This window comes from Saimiri boliviensis, chromosome 8 (genome assembly GCF_048565385.1).
Source record: "Saimiri boliviensis isolate mSaiBol1 chromosome 8, mSaiBol1.pri, whole genome shotgun sequence".
In the NCBI taxonomy this organism is placed as follows: Eukaryota; Metazoa; Chordata; class Mammalia; order Primates; family Cebidae; genus Saimiri; species Saimiri boliviensis.
Genome location: NC_133456.1, coordinates 43,231,546 through 43,253,587, shown reverse-complemented (window position 1 = coordinate 43,253,587; position 22,042 = coordinate 43,231,546). Strand labels below are relative to the sequence as shown.

The 22,042-nt window shown below is 39.7% G+C and overlaps 1 protein-coding gene across 11 annotated transcripts in view; it reads left to right on the top strand.

Moving 5' to 3' along the window:
• Window positions 1–22,042, top strand: part of BBX (BBX high mobility group box domain containing) — a 277,630-nt gene that overhangs the window by 192 nt on the left and 255,396 nt on the right. For 7 of the 11 annotated variants that reach the window (XM_010350036.3, XM_010350033.3, XM_074404425.1 and 4 more), the window contains exon 2: window positions 3,167–3,238. The gene's annotated coding sequence lies outside the window, so the exon portion shown is untranslated. Of the gene's footprint in view, window positions 1–19; window positions 83–408; window positions 504–1,281; window positions 1,436–2,312; window positions 2,350–3,166; window positions 3,239–22,042 lie in introns of those variants that run through there. The other 4 variants (XM_074404420.1, XM_074404417.1, XM_074404419.1 and 1 more) reach the window with 4 other exon arrangements.

Genomic DNA, 22,042 nt, shown 5'->3' with positions numbered 1-22,042 from the left:
CTTTCTGTTTTCCTACTCACTTGCGAGCCGCCGGGCTGCAGCCCCGAGGAGTCCGCGGCAGGAGCAGCGGCGGCGGCAGCCGGTAGGGTGGACTTGAGGAAGACGGAGGGAACCCCGCGCGTCCGGAGCCGCCGGAGCCGCCGCCGCCGGCCGGCCCGCTCCCTCTGGGCACTTTCTCCCTCCGCCAAAACTTTGGGTCGGGAGAGGTCGGGGGCGAGGGTCGCGGCCGCCGCGCCGGCGGGGGCCGGGGCCCGGGGGGCGGGGGGCGCGGAGGCAGTGCCCTGCGAGCGGGAGGCTGGGGGCCGGGCCGGGGAGTAGTAGGCCAGCCGGTGCCAGGCTGCGTTTGCAACCAGCACCTCTCGGCGCACAGGCAGCGCCGCCCGCGAGGGGCACGGGCGCCGGGGCGCGGGCTGGAGCGGCCCCAGGAAAACAACAACGGAGCCCTCACGCCGGCGGGCGGCTCGTGGCCGCCCCGGGGAGCCCCAAACTTCATCTCGGCGAAAGTACGTGGAGCCCTGCCTGGTCTCGGCAGCCGGGGAGGTGGGGCCTGGGGAGCCGGGGCAGGGGAGGAAGGTACGAGGAGCCAGCCTTCGGTGGATCGATTGAACGTTTCGTGTGCGTTGGGGACCGGGAACAGCAGCCCAGTTGCTCGTTCATCTGGAGAGTTGGGATTGGGGTGTTCCGGCCGCGCAGCTCGGTGCCCTCTCACCCCGCACCCCTTCCCAAATGCGCGGCGAGTGGAGAAAGTGCTGCTTTAGTGCCAGAGTAGCCTGGAGGAAGAATAGGGGAAGAGGGGGAAGAGGGCGAGGGAGAAGGGGAGAGAGAAGAGGGAGGGAAGGGGGGGGAGAGGGAGACGGAGAGAGAGGGGGAGAGAGAGAGGACGGGAGGGAAGAGAGGAGGGGGAAGAGGAGGAGGGAGGCTGTGTCAGGATTTTGCTTGAATGTGGGATTATGTTGTGTCAATAAGTTTAAGGTGGAGAGAGCGAGGCTGAGGGTGGTGGTGGGGGGGAGGAGGAAGGCCTTGGCCGTTTAAAGTCTTATTTCTGAAGGTAAGTTACGGCTTTGCATGGTTGCGATGACAGAAAACTTGCAGATCCTTTATCCGGGGATGGGGTCGATGCCTCTAGAAAGAGCTCCCCAGCCCTCTTAAGCCACACTTGTGTTACACTGTTATTTGCTGCGATCCGGGTCGCTAGTAAATTACAGAAATCAGACTCGAGGTTTCTTTTCCTCCTCCACCTCGTCTCGCTCACTCAACCTCAGAAATTTATTATTATAATTTTTATTTATTATTTATTTTTTTTTTTGGTATTGTATGAAACTTAACCTAACTGAGACCGAACCCGAGTCCTGTAATTTACAAGGACCCTGAATCCCAGAATCTGGAACACGTTTATGTGTGAAATAACCGCGATCATTTCTGCTAAATGAGGAAGGTAAAACGAAACGATGCAAAAAGCTAAGACACAACATGTACGACAGGGGGGGGAGAGGGAGAGACAGAGAGAGAAGCTATTTTTTGCTTTCCTTTCTGTAGGAAGGAAAATAAAGCGTGCATTACCCTTCCTTCCCCGTGTTTAGGGTCTGGTCGATATTTTAACTGTCTGAGGACAAATTAGTCCAGGTGGATCTTGTTGAAAAGTTTCACGAGGTGGGGTGGAGGTGGGGGGGGCGAAGGGGAAGGTGGGTGGAGGTTGTGGGGGATGGGGACAGAGCGAGCTCTGCCTCTGCTAATGGTCATTGGCCTGGGGCTTTGAAACCATTGCCTGTCCTGCTAATGACACGTCCAGTTCTCTTCTCCTGGCCACGGACGCGGGGCTGCCATTCCTGGGGTAGCTGACGGGGACTGGGGTACTTTCCCCGCGCGGGGAGGGACGGTCTTCGCCATCCCCTGGGGTTGCCCACTCGCGGCGTGGGGGCCTCCACGCGGCCCCCTGCCCCTGCGCGCCGCCGCCACCTCTGCTCGAGCGACTTTTGTAGGCAGCTAGCGGCCGAGGAGCGCGGGGGTCCCCAGCGCGGACGTCCCCGCGCGGCCACCCCGAGTCCGGCCCCACGCGCTCTGCGCCGCGCGCGGTCCAAGCCCAGAATGGCAGCGCGGGGCCAGGCGCCGGAGGTGCCTCCCTGGGGGGCAGCGGAGGCTGAGGCAGTGGCGGCGGGATCTTCGCTGGGGCCCGCGGGAGGAGGAGGAGGAGAGAGAGAAGGAGGAGGGGAAGGAGGAGGAAGAGGAGGAGAGGGAGGCGTTTTCTGCCCAGACCGCCGCCAGTTCGATCAGGCACGGGCACGGGGACACCCCACTCGTTGCTCCTGCGTTATGGAAAGGTGTTTAGCAGACTTTTACGCCCGGAGTGTGGTATTTGCACTTCCCCCTCTTTCCCAAAGCAAGATGGACTCTATTCCCTTTCTCTTTCTCCCTCTGCCTCTGCCTCTGTCTTGTCAGCCTTTAAGATCGACATTTTGTACTAAGATGCAAACTTGATGGTGACCAGCAACAAAGCCGGGGTGGGATCCCTCGCTCTCTTCCTCCCTCCTTGTTTCCTGGCTCCCCCCACCCCGACCTCACAGACCTGGTGGCCCTGCACTTGCCGCTGTGGGCTTTGGCAAACATGTTTTCCCCGGTCGGTTCCGATCTCCTGTCTAGGGATTGTGACCTGGGCTGGGTGTTTGGGAGACGGCTGTGGCCGCCCAAGTCTGAAAGGCTGTGATACCTGGACCCGCTGCCGCCGTGGTGGCACCTCCCTCCGGCTCCTGGGCGAGGCGAGGCTCGGGCTGCCCATCGATCCCTATGATTTGGTTACTGGTATATTTGTCCTGGGGGCGGCGATCACTTGTGCAAGTTGATGAATGATCGCGGTGTGGGTTTTGCGTTTGCGGAATGGATCAACTTTCTGCTTTATACGTATGGGGAGTAGGAAGCGAGAGTGCTAGAGACACCCTGGAATGCCAGCTGGGCTGCCCCCCAGCCTCTGCCCTTTGAATACAGGGAGCTTCTTTGCCTTTCCTGCTCCCACAGTTCTCCAGTGGAGGGGTGGTAGAGAAAGGGGAAGGGTTAGTGGGAGCTGGACTCCTGGGTTTTGGTACCCTTTCTTCGTAGATGTTACAGGACTTGGGACTGTACTATTGTAAAGCCCTACCATACTGATGATGTACCTTTATTTGATACTTTATAGGTCACTATCATATGACAAAGGCTTTGCCGCAGTTCATCTTCCTCCCTGTGTACTTTCCATTTGCCTCCTTGGGTAAGTATGTAAACTCTTCATACAGGGAATCTGGATGATTTTGTTCACATAGGAAGATGCTTTATTGGGATTACAGCACCCCCAGAAACCTTGTCTCACTGAGTTTCCCACAGCATAAGTCAGAAGTCAGTTTATGATTCTTAGTGTTTAGAATTCATCTGTGGGTTATTATTAAGATAATTTAAAATGTTCATTTCGTATTCATCTACAAGTAATTGTCATTTCAAAACTTATTTTCAAATAGGCATTTTAATTTATAATGAAATTTTACATAGCTTTGAAGGTCTAATAAATTTAGTGCTAGACAATACTATAGAAAGATTGCGGTGTATGAGTGGAGAGAATTATTAAAAACCCAAGGAAGTATTGTGCAGAAGGCCCCTTTAATTATAGTGACTGACATTTGCTTACTCTCTCAAGTTCTCTTTCTTGAGTAACCTGTGGTGTTTGTAACAGTTACTTTTGGGGTGAGGAAAAGGTGGGGTTGTCAGGGTAGTAAATCTAGCATTTAGTTCACTAGTTTGATTCAAAACATCATAATTTCTTTCAAAACGTACATATTTGGAGAAATTAGGAACAATTCGGTAGCCTGTAAATATCATAAACAGTGACTTTGACGTCTGTTGTTAAGTGCCTTACTCAGATATATGACTCCCAAATGGAAAAATCTGAAAAATATGTGTGGGACAGTAAGTGTGTGGAAAATTTGTGAGAGGTAACAGTGTGGGTGAGAACTGAGGGTTTATAGAGCATGTGAAAGCAGCACAGTGAACCCAATCTGCAGAAAACCACCTTGCAATTTTGCTCCTCCATTGTAAAGGAACATCCCAGGTACTCTGAGTTGATGTTTGGAAATTAGTAATAAATTGTGTAAATGAACTGTGATGCTTTATAATATTACCATAGTGAAATTAGAGATTGTATTTTGTGAATGAAAATGAACTTGAACTTGATTTTTTCCATGAAGGGAAATTTAGAGACCTCATCTGTGGCATTTCCTAGATTGCTGGGATATTGTGTACATTAACAAAATTGTTGTGTTAGTATTAAGAGGAATTGAGTTATACCGGGCACGGTGGCTCATGCCTATAATCCCAGCACTTTAGGAGGCTGAGGCAGTCAGATCACCTGAGGTCAGAAGTTCAAAATCAGCCCGGCCAACATGATGAAACCCTGTCTCTACTGAAAAAACAAAAATTAGCTGGCTGTGGTGGCACACATCTGTAATTCCAGCTACCTGGGAGGCTGAGGCAGGAGAATCACTCGAACTAGAGAGGCAAAGGTTGCAGTGAGCCGAGATCATGTGTCTGCACTCCAGCCTGGGTGACAGAATGAGACTCTGTCTCAAAAACAAAGCAGAAAAAAGAGGAATTGAGTTAGCGGACTGGATCTTTCTGGAGGTGTCCATTTGTTAACAAAATATACTTTAATGTTATTGAGGACTTTAGATGATCTGTATAAGTTTTGCATCAGACTTTTTTTATGGAATATAAATATTGCATTACTGCTGATAATTAGGTGGTTTGTTTAATTAGAGGCCTCAGAACATGTCACATATATAACAGGCCATTTGGAGTGGTCAGAATGAGAAGGTTCTGTAAGATGAATTTAGTGCACACTAAAATACCTGGATTTCATTGTCTTTTGAGATTTTTAAAGCTTGTTTGAAAAGTTTCACTTTTGGCAAGAGTATTCAAAATGCATTCCTGATTACTAAAGAACACCACATTTATACATGTTAGGCACATTATTTTGTTCATTGCAGCAAACTTATAATATCACTTCTTTCCCCATGGAAATGTAGTTGACCAATTCAGAAATATGGGAAGTTAGTCATACTGAGAATAAACGTCTGATAAGTACTTGTATTTCTTTGAGGTATCAAGTGACTACTTCATTAAAACAATATTTTCAAGAACAGTCTTGGTCTTTGAAGTCAGTGAAGTAGTTCTGATTGTGTAAATCTTGTCATAGTGATCTAAAGAAAGTCATTTTGACAATGAATTGCCAGTTATTGGCATCTAAAATGTATTTATTAGATTTGAGGCTTACTTATCAAAGTAAAAATGTAAAGAAGTTTTTGCTTCTCCATTTCCAAGTGTTTCCAGACTTCCCATTTTATTATTCCGTGTCTCTCTGTTAGGTTCTGAAACTGAAGCTTTAATTTGTATTTCACATTTAATGCTGGCTGTGGAAAAGGTGGTTCATCTATATTGTTTCCTAATGTTACCTCTTTGAGGTACTATGGCAGTTTTAGGAAAAAATATTTTCCTAGAGTCTTAGATATTTTTAAAAATTTGCAATTTTTGCGACATTAAAAAAATTTATATTTATCTTTGTTTCCAATATTTTTTTTAAAGTTTAAGGTTTAAGAATTTTTGAGATAGCTGTGCTTTTAATGTATTTTGAAAATCTTATATATAGCACCTTTGACTTAATAGATCTGACTTTTATATTTAATCCATTAAAACAGATTCATTTAGACATTGAATTTAGAACATGTCTTTAAATGAAAGCAAGGATGCACATATAATTACAGTTGGCTTATGCTGTAAGTAATGATGTAGTTGATAAGTTTTCTATATGTTGTAAAAATAAGGAAAGAAGAATAGGTCTGAAAATGTGCAACCCATGAAAATGTAACTCAGTAGCTAAGTCATACTTGTCAGTAAAATTACAGACAATTTCTAATTATTAGTCATTAGTCAACATGCTAACAGTATATGTTTTACTACATTTCATAAAGAACACAGGCAAAAGCAAGGGCTATATTTTTAAGTAGATCTTGTCATGAATGCCGATTACTTTTATATTAGAAATTTTTAATAGAAATAATAAAGGCTTCGCAGCTTTATCCTGTTAGAAAAAAAACTTTTTGAAAACAGTTTCATTACAGATGCACCCTTTTGCTGTAGCACAGGAAGTTCCTGAAATTATTATTAGTGTCTCACAAAAGTACATAAAATGTTTGCAATTGTTATATCAAGTACTCCAAATTACTAAATTTAGGCATTAATTTTCACATATTACATTACCACCAGCGTGGCATACTTGTGCTTTAAGATTTAAACTTAAGCAGGTGCTTAACTGAAGAAGAGGATGCTTTTCTTGAACTTGTAGCTCGAAGTCCACCTCATTGTTTAACATTTCACCACTGAGGGTACCTTTTGAAATGGGCCTGGGTGGTATCTGTCCTGTATTTTTAATCAGATTCCTTCTTGTCACTATGAAAGAAAAAGAAACCCAACTTCACTGAAGACATTTTAATCTTACTGCTTTGTTTTTATCATGTGTCCCAGGGAAATGAGATAAAGGCAGTCCTCAAGCTACACTGAGAAACACTGCTATGAAGGGTGTAGGTAAAGAGAAAGACTGAGACTGAATGGAGTTTCTTCCAGCTTAAAGATTCTGTGACTGTCATTCAGTCACTGGATGTTGTACTACCTCAAGGGCAGTCATCACATACTGTGTCGAATTGAAGATATTTCTGTATTTTAAGTCTTACCTGTGGAAAGCACTTTTTGATTATAACTTCACTCAACATTCGTATATGATATTATCCTTTAGAAGGCAATTATATTTCCTTGAAATGCCAGTACATTAATTTAAAACTGCACAGATATACCCAGAAAATCCTCATATATTGATGGGGATTGTTTTCATTTTTTTTTTTCTTTCAAGGAAACAGGTAAGGAATTGAAGTAAGTGCCAGTTACATGAGACAATGCAAAAGAAGGCAAGCCAGTAAAGAGTTTCATCTAAAAGTATATATAAATAGAAGATGAGAGAATGAAAGTCTTAAAAGATTAAATGTAGACCATGAAACATTAATATACCTACCAAAATGTAAACTTAGTAAGTTAAAATATGTAAATCAGCTTAAGAATCTAGGTAGCAAAGTAACTTCAGATAATGAGAAGGTATGTATGAAATACAAAGTAATAGGCTAGGTGTGGTGGCTCATGCCTCTAATTCCATCACTTTGGGAGGTGGAGGTGGTCGGATCACCTGAGGTCAGGAGTTTGATACCAGCTTGGCCAACATGGTGAAACCTTGTCTCTACTAAAAATACAAAAATTATCTGGGCGTAGTGGCAGGCACCTGTAATCCCAGCTACTCAGGAGGCTGAGGCAGGAGAATCCCTTGAACCTGGGAGGCACAGGTTGCAGTGGGTGAGACTGTACCATGGCACTCCAGCCTGGGCATCAGAGTGAGACTCTATCTCAACAACAAAACACAAAAAAGCCCCACAAAGTAACAATTAATGAGAACGAAATTTTAAAAAATTAAAAATATTTTAAAATGTTGATTAAATAATTAAATCAATAGTTAAACATGGTCCTTGGATGAAAAGTTTGGGGAATAAAACAGAAAATCCTGGAATGGAATAACTGAACTCCTAAAAAGAACATACAAGATTGCATTTTTTGTAATATGAATAATTAAAGACCAATAACTTACTTTAAAGGGGAAATAAGAATGGTGATAAAAATTATTCAAAACAACTATTTCTCAAACACTTTTGACTGAGGTATATTATAAAAAATACCCTTAGCACCCTATTCCACCTAAAAGAACTGCAACATATTTTCTGAAACAGGACAAAGTGTAGTGCCCTCTGATATTTTCTGTTCCTAACTAATCTTTATAAATCCAATCTGTTTGAAGTCATTTTATTAAGCAAAAAATACTAGGTATTATTTGCTTAATTGATTTCATGACTTATAGTTTGAAAAACACTGACCTAGAGTGCTTGCTAGCCTTCTTAGAAATGGAGGTCTCTAGGCCTCATCTTTTGATATTCTTATTCAGTGTTTCTGGGGTGGGTCCATGGAGTTTAGATTTTAGCACGTATAGTAGGTGATTCTGAAGCAAGTGGGAGGTCCTCCGACTGGCTTCGAGAAACCTTGGCATGAAGGACAGATGGCTCAAGATTGGATGGGAGTCATGCTCTGAATGTGGCACTGAAGTTCGTTGACTTATGAGGTATTTTCCATCTTTACCATTCTTTGGCTGTATTTCAGTCAGCATGTTTACAATACTGAGAAGGCCCTCATCACCCTCTGTAGATGCTCCTGTAGTAGGACGTGCAGAGGCTTTCCCACCAAAGAGCTCTAGGTTCCACTCCTGCTGCCTCTATTGCTTATTAGGTGAGGGACTCTGAGCATGTTACCTCACATCCCTTAAACTTTCATTCTCGTATGTGCACAATGGATATGGTACTATTTATCATGTAATAGTACAGGGATTACATAAGACAGTAATACATGTAGGACCCTTATTCACAGTCAGCACTCGATATAGTCTGTGTTTTTATATTTGTATCTCATCTCACCCTGTCTTCCACTGTTTGAAATTTCTCAAAGCCTTTTAGGGTTTTTTTCCCCACTCAAGTGATTCTCACCTCTAGTTATCATGAAACATTGGTATATTTTTAACTAGACATGAGGTGCTTTAGTTTGTTAGGGAAGGAAATAAGAGTAACTAGAAGGAGAAAAGCCAAGCAAAGCTGAGGCATGCCACAGTAAAGTACACTGCTCTTTCAGGTTTGGGGAATGATTTTCCCACCTCTTTAAAAAGGCAGAGTATCGGATGAGAGAACAGCTCTTTTCATATTTCAAGGTACTTAGTTGTCAGCATAGGGCATTTTCCCTGGTGACTGATAGATACTAGAATGTCTTAGAGTATCAGTTCTCAAACTTCTCCCATCAAGACATATGTATAAACCCAGCCCTTTGGGAGGCTGTTGAGGGAGGATTGCTTGAGTTTAGGAGATTGAGACCAGCCTGGGCAACATAGTGAGACTTTGCCTTTACTGAAAATAAGAACAAATTAGCTGGGTATGGTGGTGTATGCCTGTAATCCCAGCTACTCGGAGGCTGAGGCGGGAGGATCACTTGAGCCCACCAGGTCGAGGCTGCAGTGAGCCGTGATCGTGCCGCTGTACTCCAGCCTGGGTGAGAGAGCAAGACTGTGTCTCAAAAGAATCAAAATAAAAACATGCGATCAATGTTTACATATGGGACATTATGATTTCCCTGGTTAACAAACATAACTTATGCTGTGGGTTTTATAGGTAGTTCACAGTGTGATAAAGCCACTCCTTTAAAAAGACATCGAGAAAGCTTATCAAAATGCAAGTGAGAATGGTATTATAAGAAAATTTTGAATATACTTAATATACACATGGAAAATTATGGTACTTTAACTGTTCTAATTACTTGGGGCACTCCTCATAAACAAAACTTATCCTTGTGTCAAGGCATGGAGATTGAGAAGTGTTACATATGTAGTGCAGCACATTGCACAAAATTACATTGCACACGTTAGGCACTTGAAAAGAGGGGCAAGCTAAGGAAAAGATAAATGGGGAATATGTCAAATCCGTGAAATCTCAAACAATGTGAAAACCAAAAGCTAGGGGAAATGTAAAGAAAGTACAGAAGACTACAGGTATCAGGGTTTTCAAGTGGTACTGTCTTACTCAAATATACATTGACTCTGACACAAAAATTTGTGTAAGTAGTCTCAACAATCATTAAATTTATTTGAATAAATTAGTATTAAGTGACTTCAGCATTTCCTAATTTTTAAGGTTATATTTGCCAGGAACATCTTCCCGCTTTGCTAAATTTTAGTTTGGTATACGTTTTTGATCTCCTGTAAGTTAATAAGCTCTGTGTATTTTGAAAATGCCTTTGTACTTTGATGTAGCAGTATTGGAAATGGATTCACACACACAAAAAAAGGTTTTTTTCCTTCAAAAGTGTGGTGTCAAAACTTATTTGGTAGCAAAACCTAACCCAGACTGTCATGCAGTTGTTTAAAGTAGTTTTCAAGCCCTCTTAAAATATTCACATACTTTGCTGGAAATAATAGTATCGATTAATTGTGAAGTAGTATCCTAGATCTCTCTAGGAATGTTATGTAATACGTGCTATATGTACCATTTTGCCTTTTTAAACCCCACAAAAATCTAAATCCTGAAGCATGTCAGAACCTAAGGGTTTTAAATAAGGGATTGTGGTCCTATTGCATTAACTTCCTTGGTTGGTAGAGTGAAATTCTCTGATATTCCTAACCACTTAACCCAGTGAAAAATTACTTTGCCAACTTTGATCACTAATCATTGAACAATTTAAGTTCCTTGCAAGCTAGCAAATCATGGAAGATTTTTTAACATTATATATTACCTCAGTCAAACTTGTCTGCGGAAACCCTGTGGTTCCAAATGTACGGGTGTAAGGCATAAGAAGACATAAAGTCAGGTAAGCAAGATGGTAGTCATTGACATCATTTGTACCATCTAAGCTGCGCCAAGTGAAAGCCTTCTGGGTAAGGAAAGCTTAAACCCACACAGAACCTGGTTAGTTCACATTTCACTGAACCTCTTATAATCATTTTGACGCAATGATTCCTTTGTTATTGTTTTTAGTTTTATTAAACAGTTACACACTAAAACCTGCATAACATTTGAAACCTCTATTGTGTTGAATGTTTCCTATGTAATGTTGAACAAAATTCAGGCTACTTTCATTAATTGTTTACTGTTATTAGAGGTTATATTTCCTTTATTGTGTTGCCACCTGCACATGTTTTTTTTCCCCATCTATCAGGAAAATAAAAATAGAAAGTGTTTTCTGTAATTTAGTCTGTTCTCAGGTGAGAATGTTTTCAGGTTATATTGTTTTATAGAGGTTCTAGATACCTTTATTTTCAGTAATAACTGTGAAATGTTCATATCTTGCCTTTTAATTTCCTCTAAAACTACTTTAGAAAAATGAAAAGTGTGTCATGGGGGAGAGTCTGTATGACACTAGAAATAAAGTAATAGCTTTATCTGGTCTGTTATGGTAAGACTTCATTTGATATAGACTTCAGTCTTCATTTGATATAGACTGAAACTGTTAATGCTAAAGAATTGTTTGTTGATAGGACTTTCATTATTTATTTATATGACTAGGTTCCTTGGTGTAGGAAAGCCACAGGTTAAGTAATTCAGAGGAATTCTTATTAGCAATGCTGATTCTTTTAGTATTAAAGATGCTGACTTGTTTTTCAGCTTTCAGTGTACCTCTCAAAACTCACCCAAGTGTAGAGTTCTCATGGACTGCAGAGGGAAGGTGGTGGAGCATGGAACAAAATGAGAAAATGATTCTTTACATCCAGCTGTCAGACTTTGATCATCTTTTGAGTTACTGAAGTTATCACTTTCTCTCTTCCCTCCCAGCTTTCCCTGCCTTCCTCTGTCTCCCTCCTTTCCTTCTCTTCTCTCTCATCTCTTTTTTTCTCTCTCAGTCTATTTTATTTGGTAATGTGCATCTGTGATACTGCATACAGATATTTTAGAATGGGAATATGGAGTTGACGTTTCCTTTTTCAAAACACTTTTGTTTGAGTTTAAAGATCTATTTGTAGTTTTTGAGTCTTTTTGGTATTTATCACTGTCCATGTAAAAAATTATGGATAAATGAGCTTGAGACTTACACACATCCATACATATAAAAGTGTTGATTAGGAAGGGATTGTAAGTAACCTTTAGCAGGGCTGTGTGAAATAAAGGCACGGGTTGTTTTTATGAAAATAATGGAAATAAACTCCTTATCCAAACCTTTTCAGTTTTAGGTTGATAGAACGATTACACAATTTCATTTAAACTTCAGGAAAGTTGATTGAAATCTTTAGAAGTTTCCCACATAGTATTTTACACTGGGAGGAAAAGAGAAACATAGTCTGCACTAAGGGCTGCCCTATAAGGCACAGTTTTGTTTTTATTACTTTATTTTTTACAACATCTTTCTGATGAGGAATACCTGATTTTAATGACAAGGAAACTAAGTCTCAGGTTGAATAACTTGTCTGAGGGCGCACAGCTGGTAAGTGATCATGCCAGGCTTAGCCTGCCTGTCTACAGTGCCACAATCTCCTGAGGCTTTTTCTATATTTACCTGCCGTAAGGGCCAAATTCCAAGAAGTTAAAAATGAAAGGTTTGGGACAACTTTTAGCTAAGCATTCTCCCCAAATTTTTTTTTTTTTTTGTATCAGAAGAGAAGTATTCATTTTCAAGTGATAAGGTTGAAACTCTGTACTTTATCACTTCTAAGAAAAGTTAGTGAAAAAATCTCTGACATGGGCTTGTAAATTTTCATCTGTAAGATCATTGTCAAAGAATAAGCCTTTGTTTATAAATTTAGTATATGATGTTTAGTCAGCTTTCTTTCTAGTTGGTATATCTAGTATAGAAATGTCTATGGCAGCTGTTATTTTTAATATTTATTAATTCTTCTGGTATATCAGTAGAAATGATTTGTTCTTTCATGAGAATTTGAGTTTTCTTAGCTGAATATTCTATGACGTTTGTGCTCTGGTTCTTTTTTTTCTTTTTGAGGCAGAGTCTCACTTTCTTGCCCAGGCTGGCGTGTAGTGGCATGATCTCTGCTCACTGCAACCTCTGCCTTCTGGGTTCAAGCTATTCCTGTGCCTCAGTATCCCAAGTAGCTGAGATTATAGGTGGGGGCCACCACGCCCACCCAATTTTTGTATTAATATTTTAGTACAGACAAGGTTTTGCCATGTTGGCCAGGCAGATCTTCAACTCCTGGTCTCAAGTAATCCGCCTGCCTCAGCCTCCCAAAGTGCTGGGATTACAGGCATGAACCACCACGCCCAGCCTGTGCTCTGTACTTTTTAATACTTAATTGGTGAATATATTTTACTAAAGAAATGAACAGTATAACATGGATAGTGTTATAAAATGGTTAGTTCTGACATTTGCTTTGAAAGGCAGTTTCATATTAATGGAAAAATTAATAAGCAGATTCATGGCCTTCACTTCAGAATGCCTGATCAAACATGAATCAGATATAGGGTCAGTCAACAGTTCTAATTAATCAGTTTAGGAAGTGATTTAAGGGTGCTTTTTATTTTACTTAAGGAACTTATTTCTGCTATGCTAAGTGGGAAAGATTTCGTAAATTACACTTTTGTGTAGAAGTAGCAAAACATTTATAAAATACAGTATAACGTGGATTTTTGTACTAAGAGCCCTATTCATCCGAAATTAAAATGTTTGATCTTTGTAAATTCAGCAAAGTCAGAGCCTAATTCAGACATAGAAGATTAAAAGTTGTTTTTTTTTTTTTTTTTTTTTAACTGTCTTTTCTTTTTCCCTGATCCATGAAACATGGAAATAGGATGTCTATTTTAGCAAAGTAGCTTTTGTGGATGATGATCTTACTAAGAGTGTGGTCTTCTTTCATTGTTTTAGTTGAACAATGCTTTACCAAACAAAGGTGCCAGTCTTCAGTTTGTCGTGTTTCATTCCCCCATAAAAACACCATTCCGGCCGGGCGTGGTGGCTCACGCCTGTAATCCCGGCACTTTGGGAGGCTGAGGCGGGCGGATCACAAGGTCAGGAGATTGAGACCATCCTGGCCAACATGGTGAAACGTTGTCTCTACTAAAAATACAAAAATTAGCTGGGCTTGGTGGCGCGCCCCTATAATCCCAGCTACTCAGGAGGCTGAGGCAGGAGAATTGCTTGAACCCAGGAGGCGGAGGTTGCAGTGAGCTGAGATTGTGCCAGTGCACTCCAGTCTGGCGCCTGGTGATGGAGCAAGACTGTCTCAAAAAAAAAAAAAAAAAAAAGAAAGAAAAAAAAAAACACTGTTCACAATGGTTGGTAAACTGAAATTAGTTTAAACTTTATGTCATTTAACACCTTTCTTTCTGCTTGTTTTTTTTTTTTTTTTGGGGGGGGGGTGATATTCGAAGAACATTTTCCAAATTAAATAATTAGGCCAAGAGTTGATGAGGCTAGGGTAGCAGAAACTATTACCAATTTTTTCAACATTCATCGATTGAGTACCTAAAGAAGGTTAGTGCTTGACCTAGACTTTGCAGATATAAAGATGAATATGGACTAACCCTTGTCCTCAAAGCAAACATGTTCCACTGGCTGGAAAAGGCTAGTAGATGTAAATATCTATCATATAAATTAATCTGTGCTAATTGTTTTAATAGATATGGTATAAAATAGTGCTGAGTGAATATCTGAAACACTGGCCAGTTCCAGCATAGGAGCTAGACGTTGAAATATGGGACGAGTTTCTTGCTGTGGCACTATGTTTGCACATTAAGTTTGTAAAATTAATTTGGCCTAAGCATTATAATGAATTTTTAAAAATCAGACTTCTCACTATAATTTTATTTTTATTTAAATAGTAGTTGATCCTTTGGCTTCTGGTATTTTCAAAGGCTGCTGACATTTTTTTTGATAAAGCTTTAAACTTACACTGAAATTATATTTCAGTCAAGTGTTTTGGACTTCCTTTTTATTTTCTTTTTTTTGAGATGAAGTTTCGCTCGTTACCCAGGCTGGAGTGCAATGACGTGATCTCGGCTCACTGCAACCTCCGCCTCCTAGATTCAAGCAATTCTTCTGCCTCAGCCTCCCGAGTAGCTGGGACTACAGGCGTGTGCCACCATGCCCAGCTAACTTTTTTGTATTTTTAGTAGAGACAGGGTTTCACCATGTTGACCAGGATGGTCTCGATCTCTTGACCTCGTGATCCACCCGCCTCAGCCCTTCCTTTTTATTTATTGCTATTAACGTTACAATATATAATGACAACATGATTGATGGAACCAAAGGGAATTATTCAGTTATATAACATCTAAAAGAGCATTCCACTTACACCAAATAATGTTAAAAGCACACTTAATAGATAGTAGGTTTGAGCTAGATGTAGAGGATACCAAATACATGCCAATAAAAATATTACTACTGTAGCTGATACTTTTAGTTAATTATACGAATTGGGAGTATATTAATAAGTGTTTTAGCCCAAGTAGTAACAACATGAGATTCCAAAAAAGTAAAAATGTGTTTTCCTATCTTGAGGACTAATAGATTACAAATTATGCTCAGTGCTTCCATCAAGCAGTTTTTAGGTTTTGCAGGATATCTTCAACCTGTGCTTAAGTTGTGACTTCTCTCACGGTTTAGTAAGCCATGGACGGGAGAACCCCCATGAAGTTGGTCTGTCTTCTCTTTTCTGCATAGTGATCTAGGTCTGGTCTTTCATTCATGCCTTTTGTGTTTGTTACACTTCAGAATTTATGTGTTTTCACTCAGTGTTACTAGTGGCCCTTATTTGATGGGTCACTTTTGGACATCAGCCCAGTTTAGATGAAAACTTTGTTTGTGCTCAGTGTTCCAGATGCCAGTGCACTTTAAAAACAAATACATTGGTGAAATCATAAAGAAGAAGCTGACCTGGGAAGAATTTTTTCATAAGTTCACATCAGTAGTAACCCCAAATGTTTACATTAAAGCAGCAAAGGGAAACAGAGACACATGGAATAGTAACTGTGAGTCTGTCTTCCGTTCTTTGTCTTGAGGCTGTTTGACATCATGGAAGCACAGCCATTTGGATCTTGTTATGTACCAGTCTTCATGGTAATAAGAACTTCCTTTAAAGTTTTGTATGTGGACATGCATTCTTATCTCATTGGGTGCAATATATGCTTAGACCCAGAGAACATTTCAGAATGTTGTAAGATACACTAGGGTTTTTTTATGTTAATAATTTTCTACAGATAATCTCTGTATGAGTGATGCAAATTTGTACAAGTTTTTTATAGTTTTCTGAAAAGTTTTGAGGAATGGGGATCACACATGAGCACGGAGTTACATATTTGAGGACCTAGTCTCACACATATGGCGATGTATTTACTGCATAAGGAGCTGTGATCATGAATCAGTTGTTTCTTTTTCTTTAATTTTGTTTTAAAAATGTGACCTTATATGTCATTTCTGATCTATGTATTTCAAAAACAGCTAGATGGCTTTTAAGGCTAGTATATCCTTAAGAATTAGGATGATCTGTACTTTTCTTCATTACATAGATGTTTTCCTGAAAAGTTTTGATTTAGTTTTTCAAATAGAACTGTATGTATATGTTTTGATATGCTATAATTTCAGATTCCTCATATTTATATTTAATTGATCTTCAATTAGCAGTGGCTGTTGGTTATACAGATGGAAGCTTTAATATTCCCAGGTCTCTATATTAAGTAATCAATGGTCTGTAAAGTATACATAAGGGAGTTATGAAAAGGATCACAGGAACACAGTACTAATCATTTTGTGAAGAGGAATAATCTTATTTTTTTTTTTTGAAGTGGAGTCTTACTCTGTTACCCAGGCTAGAGTGCAGTGGTGTAATCATAGTTCCATGCAGCCTCAAACTCCTGGGCTTAAGCAATCCTCTTGCCTCAGCTTCCAAGCTGGGACCAAAGGTGCATGCCACCACACCCAGCTAATTTTTATTATTTATTATTTTTTTGTAGAGATGGTGTCTCACCGTGTTGCCCAGGCTGGTCTTCAACTCCTGGGCTCAGGTGATCCTCCTTCCTCGGTCTCTCAAAGTGCTGAGATTACAGGTATGAGGCACTGCACTTGGCCAGAACAATGTTTAGTAAAGCAATAAATCACCTTTTATCATAACTGTTTGTGTTATCTTTATTTTTTGCAACATATAATAATTGAGGACCCATAATATATAAAGCTGGGTTAGGAATTCTGGAGCTTGCAGAATAAAAAGGCAGCAGCTCTGGTCTCAGGCTGTTCCTAATGTAGTAGTGACATATATATACCAAATGTGAAGTAGAACGTAAACATGCCATAATACCCTTGAGCTGCAGGGATGATGAGTATAGGGTGATGGTGGTTAGGGAGGGAAAATTGGGATAGAATTGAACTTTGAACTTTGGTTGTATAGCTAGATATCTGGGAATCCTCGCAAAATGCTTACTTAATCTATCAGAAAGTGGACCCAGTGGAGGGCCCAGGCTAACCTCAGCTACGCCAAACACCTCACCCCAAATGTGTGATTATTCAAGTCAATGACCTGCCAGACTTTTAAAGTGCTGTTCCCCTCAGTAAAAGAATTTGAGCGTGTATTCCTTGATGCGTATACATTTCTTTATAAATTACATGTACTGGGCTGTTAATATAGTATGTGTGTAACAAAATATAAATAGTTTAAAAATTGAAAAAGATAAATCGAATATGAATAAAAATTTAATATTTTCCTCTCCAAGTGGACTATCTTGTTCATGTTTTTGGCGTACGAGAATCTCACTTTGGAGACCACTGGTTGTTATTGAGCAGTGTCACACAAAATTTAGGTAAATTTTATGACATCAGGGACTTTGTTTTGTTCACTGCTTTATTTCTAGCATGTAGGACATGGTAGAAGCACAACAGAAACTATTAAATGAGCATGTAGAATTAGACTGGTTGATAGGGATGAGAACAGTCTAGCTCAGCATGAGGGATCTGGTGAGAAATGGGACAAGTTTTGTTTACTTTTTTTTTTTTTAATCTTCCCTGCCTATAAAAAAACCTTCCACATAGTAGGGACTCAAGAAATGTTAGTTGGACAGTGTGTAGTTCAGCATAAGGGATCTGGCAGAGGCCATAGATTTAGAGACGTGAAAAGTTAAATTCTAGAAGCTCCCCTAAAGCAGGACAGCAGTATAGAGATAGACTAGCTATGGGTAGGCAGAAAGATACAGCCCACAGGGGTCAAAGTGTTAGCAAGAACATTTCTGAGGAACGGCTTTGGTGACCTCATATCTTAAAGCAAGAGCTGTGACTGTCTTAAGCAATAAGATCTGGATCTTACTTATCTTTGTATCTCGAGTCCTAGGATGCAATATGGTAGTTGTCTAATAAATTTTTTGTTGAATTGAATTACTCTGTTTTATATTAATACTATGTACTGGGTATAAGAGACCCTGAGCCTACTGGAATGGATCAGCATCAAGATCAGAGGCTTGAAAATTAATCCTGCTTTGAATGAAGCAAAGCCAGTGATTCTGGAATTATGTCATATGTAGGTAATGATTTTAAGCCCTGGAAGTGTTGCCAGTATGGAGGTACTCTAGCCACCAAAACTGCCAAATCACATTATGTGTGTATTTATTTAAAGGTTGCTATTAACATACTTTTATTTACATACTATCCCATCAGGAATGTGGAGTTTATGATTGAATTATTTTATATATGCTGCTATCCTGTTCCTTCTTCCCTCATCACTAAAGTTGGGATATGTCTTGAATCATCCCAACCTATACTATTACAATTAGTACTGAACATATTTATAAATAAATAAAACAAGGTAGTTTGTTTTCTCTCCTCTATTTGGAATTTTCTTACTGAGACTTCCTTTTTAAAATGTTGGTAAAAATTCTTATTTTATGGTCATAAAATAACTCTGTCGTGCATTTACTTGAGCGTCATCGTCATCGGAGTTGGGGAGAACAAACATTTCCTCCCTATGCAGCACCTTTCTCCTTTAGAGGTTGGCCCTGTGAAGGCATGGTTCTTTGGCTCTGATACACTGATCAAGGCAGATACCCCCTTATCCCTATCCCTGAGACAAAATACCCCATTTCTATAGGATATGTTTATTTAAAGCAGTTTCACATCTTCACAATTAATAAATTACAATACTCTAATTTGCATTTCTGATGTCTGTTCGATGTAGGAAGTTCCCCTTTGCCCTTTCAAGGGCAGCCTAGCCTTCCCAAGCTTCCTAGGGTTGAATAAAAGTTTCTTTCGGGAGCCCTTCTGCATGTTCAGCCTGGTCTCCGGATTAATGCTTGAACAGTTAAGACTCTCACTCCAAGTGGACTGTCTTGTTCGTGTTTTTGGTGTACGAGAATCTCATTTTGGAGACCACTGGTCATTATCAAGCAGTGTTTCTTTGCTCTTATCCTGTTAGTTATTAAGTCATCAATTCTTTATTACAAGTCTTTTACTTGTAAGTCTTATTACTACCCTTAAAGAGATGGTAGTAATATTATCTTACACTTGTTACTGCAACTTAGACTTTACATTGTGATTTCACTGATGTTACGTTGTTTGCTCTTTATAACCATGCTTTGAGGTAAGTAGTAAGGTGTCATTATTCCCATCTTACAGATGAAGGAACAGGCTCAAAGTTGTTAAGTGGCTTGACCTAGGATATTGAGTTAGCAGCGGCTCCCCTGCGACCAGCACTCATATATTCTGGCCATTCCTCTAGAGAGCTGTCCCCTGTGCAGTGCAAAATTTATCTTTTTGAGCTAATTTTTTTTCTTTTACTTAATTTCAACCTGTTAAGATATTATAAATATTTGAAATAGCAATGGTGAAGAAAATCTAGTGTTAATTTTGTTCATGCCCTGTGAGCTACAAAATATGAGTTAAGGCCTATTTCAGGCCTTAAATTTTAGGTATACTTAAATTTATTTGTGCATTTAAATAAGTGTACTAAAATTATGTAGAAAGACTGTCCATTTGACTTAACTTTTTTCACAACTTGTGATGGCAAGTTAAATGTATAGGGACCACATACTGACAAAGAATGGACTTTTAGGTGAGTATTGGGATTTGTAAGTGAGATTTGGATTATGTTTAGATGTTAATCACCCCCCATGAGACATGTTTTTGAAGTTACAATGAAAATTAATTAGAAAATATGATTTGATATTCAGATACCTGAGCTATTTCCATTTCTGTAACACGTTCATATTGTAACTTGATATTAACGGATGTTTTTAAAGAAGTAGAGGCAAGTTCTATAAGTGTTTTTGTTGTTATTTGTTTGTTTGTTTGTTTTACGAAATGGAGTAGGGCCGGGCACGGTGGCTCAAGCCTGTAATCCTAGCACTATGGGAGGCCAAGGCGGGTGGATCACGAGGTCAAGAGATTGAGACCATCCTGGTCAACATGGTGAAACCCCGTCTCTACTAAAAATACAAAAAATTAGCTGGGCATGGTGGCACGTGCCTGTAATCCCAGCTACTCAGGAGGCTGAGGCAGGAGAATTGCCTGAACCCAAGAGGCGGAGGTTGCGGTGAGCCAAGATCGCGCCATTGCTCTCCAGCCTGGGTAACAAGTGAAACTCGGTCTCAAAAAAAAATAAAAATAAAAAAAAAGAGATGGAGTCTGTCATTGTCATCCAGGCTGGAGTGCAGTGGTGTGATTATAGCTCACTGCAGCCTCTAACTCCTGGGCTCAGGTGATCCTCCCGCCTCAGCCTCCCAAGCAGCTAGGTTACAGGTGTTGGCCACCATAACTGGTTAGTTTTTCTTTTTAAACTTAAAATGCTTTTTAGTTTGGCACTCTGTAGAAGAGCAGGTTCCAGAGGCCAGTAGGAGAACCTCTGCCAGCTATAAAAGAGAAGATATTTCTATCTACAAGTTATTTCAGGATCAATTATTTAATTAATATTTTATATAATAGAAAGGTTTTTATTTGTTAGACCCTTATCTTCAAGTTCCCCAAGAGTAAAAAGGTCTAGTCATTATTACACTGTGGGGGAATGATAGAATATTATGTTAGAATTCCAGTACTTTTTTATTTAAAAGGTTTAAGATTTGACACAAAACTAGTGTATTTTAAAATGTTTATTTCTATAGAGTCTTATTACTTCAACTGAATTTTCATAATTTGTATTTGAGTATACTAACTTTGGTACATAATGCAATATTAACGGCCAAAGAAGAGGTTTGTTCAAGAATTGCAATTTGAAAAAGCAGCATATGTTTATTGAAGAGAGCATATAGGGGTGGTAGTGGTTAAAAACTATGAACTTCCTTTTGTTTGGCTTTTCATATAGAGTATGAAAAAAAAAAGGCCTAAAGGTAATTCAGCAGAGTTCCTCTTCACCCTGTTATTTTAGCAGTGATGTAAACTATGAATTTAGTTTTCCCACCCTCTTTTCTACCATGCAACAACCGGTGAAGTAGGAACTATTATCTCCAGTTTAGATGAGGGTACTGAGTCTCAGAGGCTCGGCAGCTTGCCCAAGGTCATTCTTCTGGTAAATGGTGTTGCTGGCATTCCATCCCATTTCATTCGTCTGCTGGAGGCCATGTTCATAATCACTCACGCCCCCATCCTGCCTTCTATGCTTCCCACATGGCATGCATACCACTCTGCAATGCATGGACCAATCTGGGCTCCCATTGAATTTGTTATGCCTGTGGCTTAAGGCATGGCTTTCCAGCCCAGAGGAAAAGAGCTTTTTCTCTATTTGTGTTTTTCCATTGTCAAGCCAGTTGTCATACACACAGTTGCTCCTCAGTAACTTATTTCTTGACTCATTCTAAACATAGGGTAAACTTCTAAAGTTAAAAAGTTAGTGTTATATTGAGATGAAATACCTGTGATTAAAAAGTGAACATCGTGTTATAATATAAAAAAGAAAATAGGTTTGGATTCAGATAACTGAAGTCCAGTGAGAATAATATTTTAGCTTTAAAAGGGATACCACAGATGATCTTGGAGTTTTATAATCTACCATTATAAATTTGAAGAAAGCAAGGCCCAGATTAAGGAAAATTGGACTGAGGCCATTTGAGTGGCAGAGCTGGAACTAAGATATAAGACTTCTGGCTTGGTGTTTTGCTGTAGAAATCTGTTTAGCTCCAAAATGATGTAAAAAGCATTTTTAGCCAATTGATGTGTCATCTTCACAGCAGGAATATGTGAATAATTTGTTGTTATTGTTTATAAATAGTTAAGAATTAAACAAAAATGTATTGTTATAATGAAGCTATAGGTAATACATTATACATATCAGCTTTGAAGTTAATTTTATTATGATACTAGTTTTACTTTACTTAGTGGTCTAATATGCTTTTAGAAGTTAACACATAATAAATTGTACATGGCTTTGGTTTAGTTCCCTGTGTCCTGTGAAAACAGAGCAAGAATTTGCAAAACAATAACACATTGTTAAATG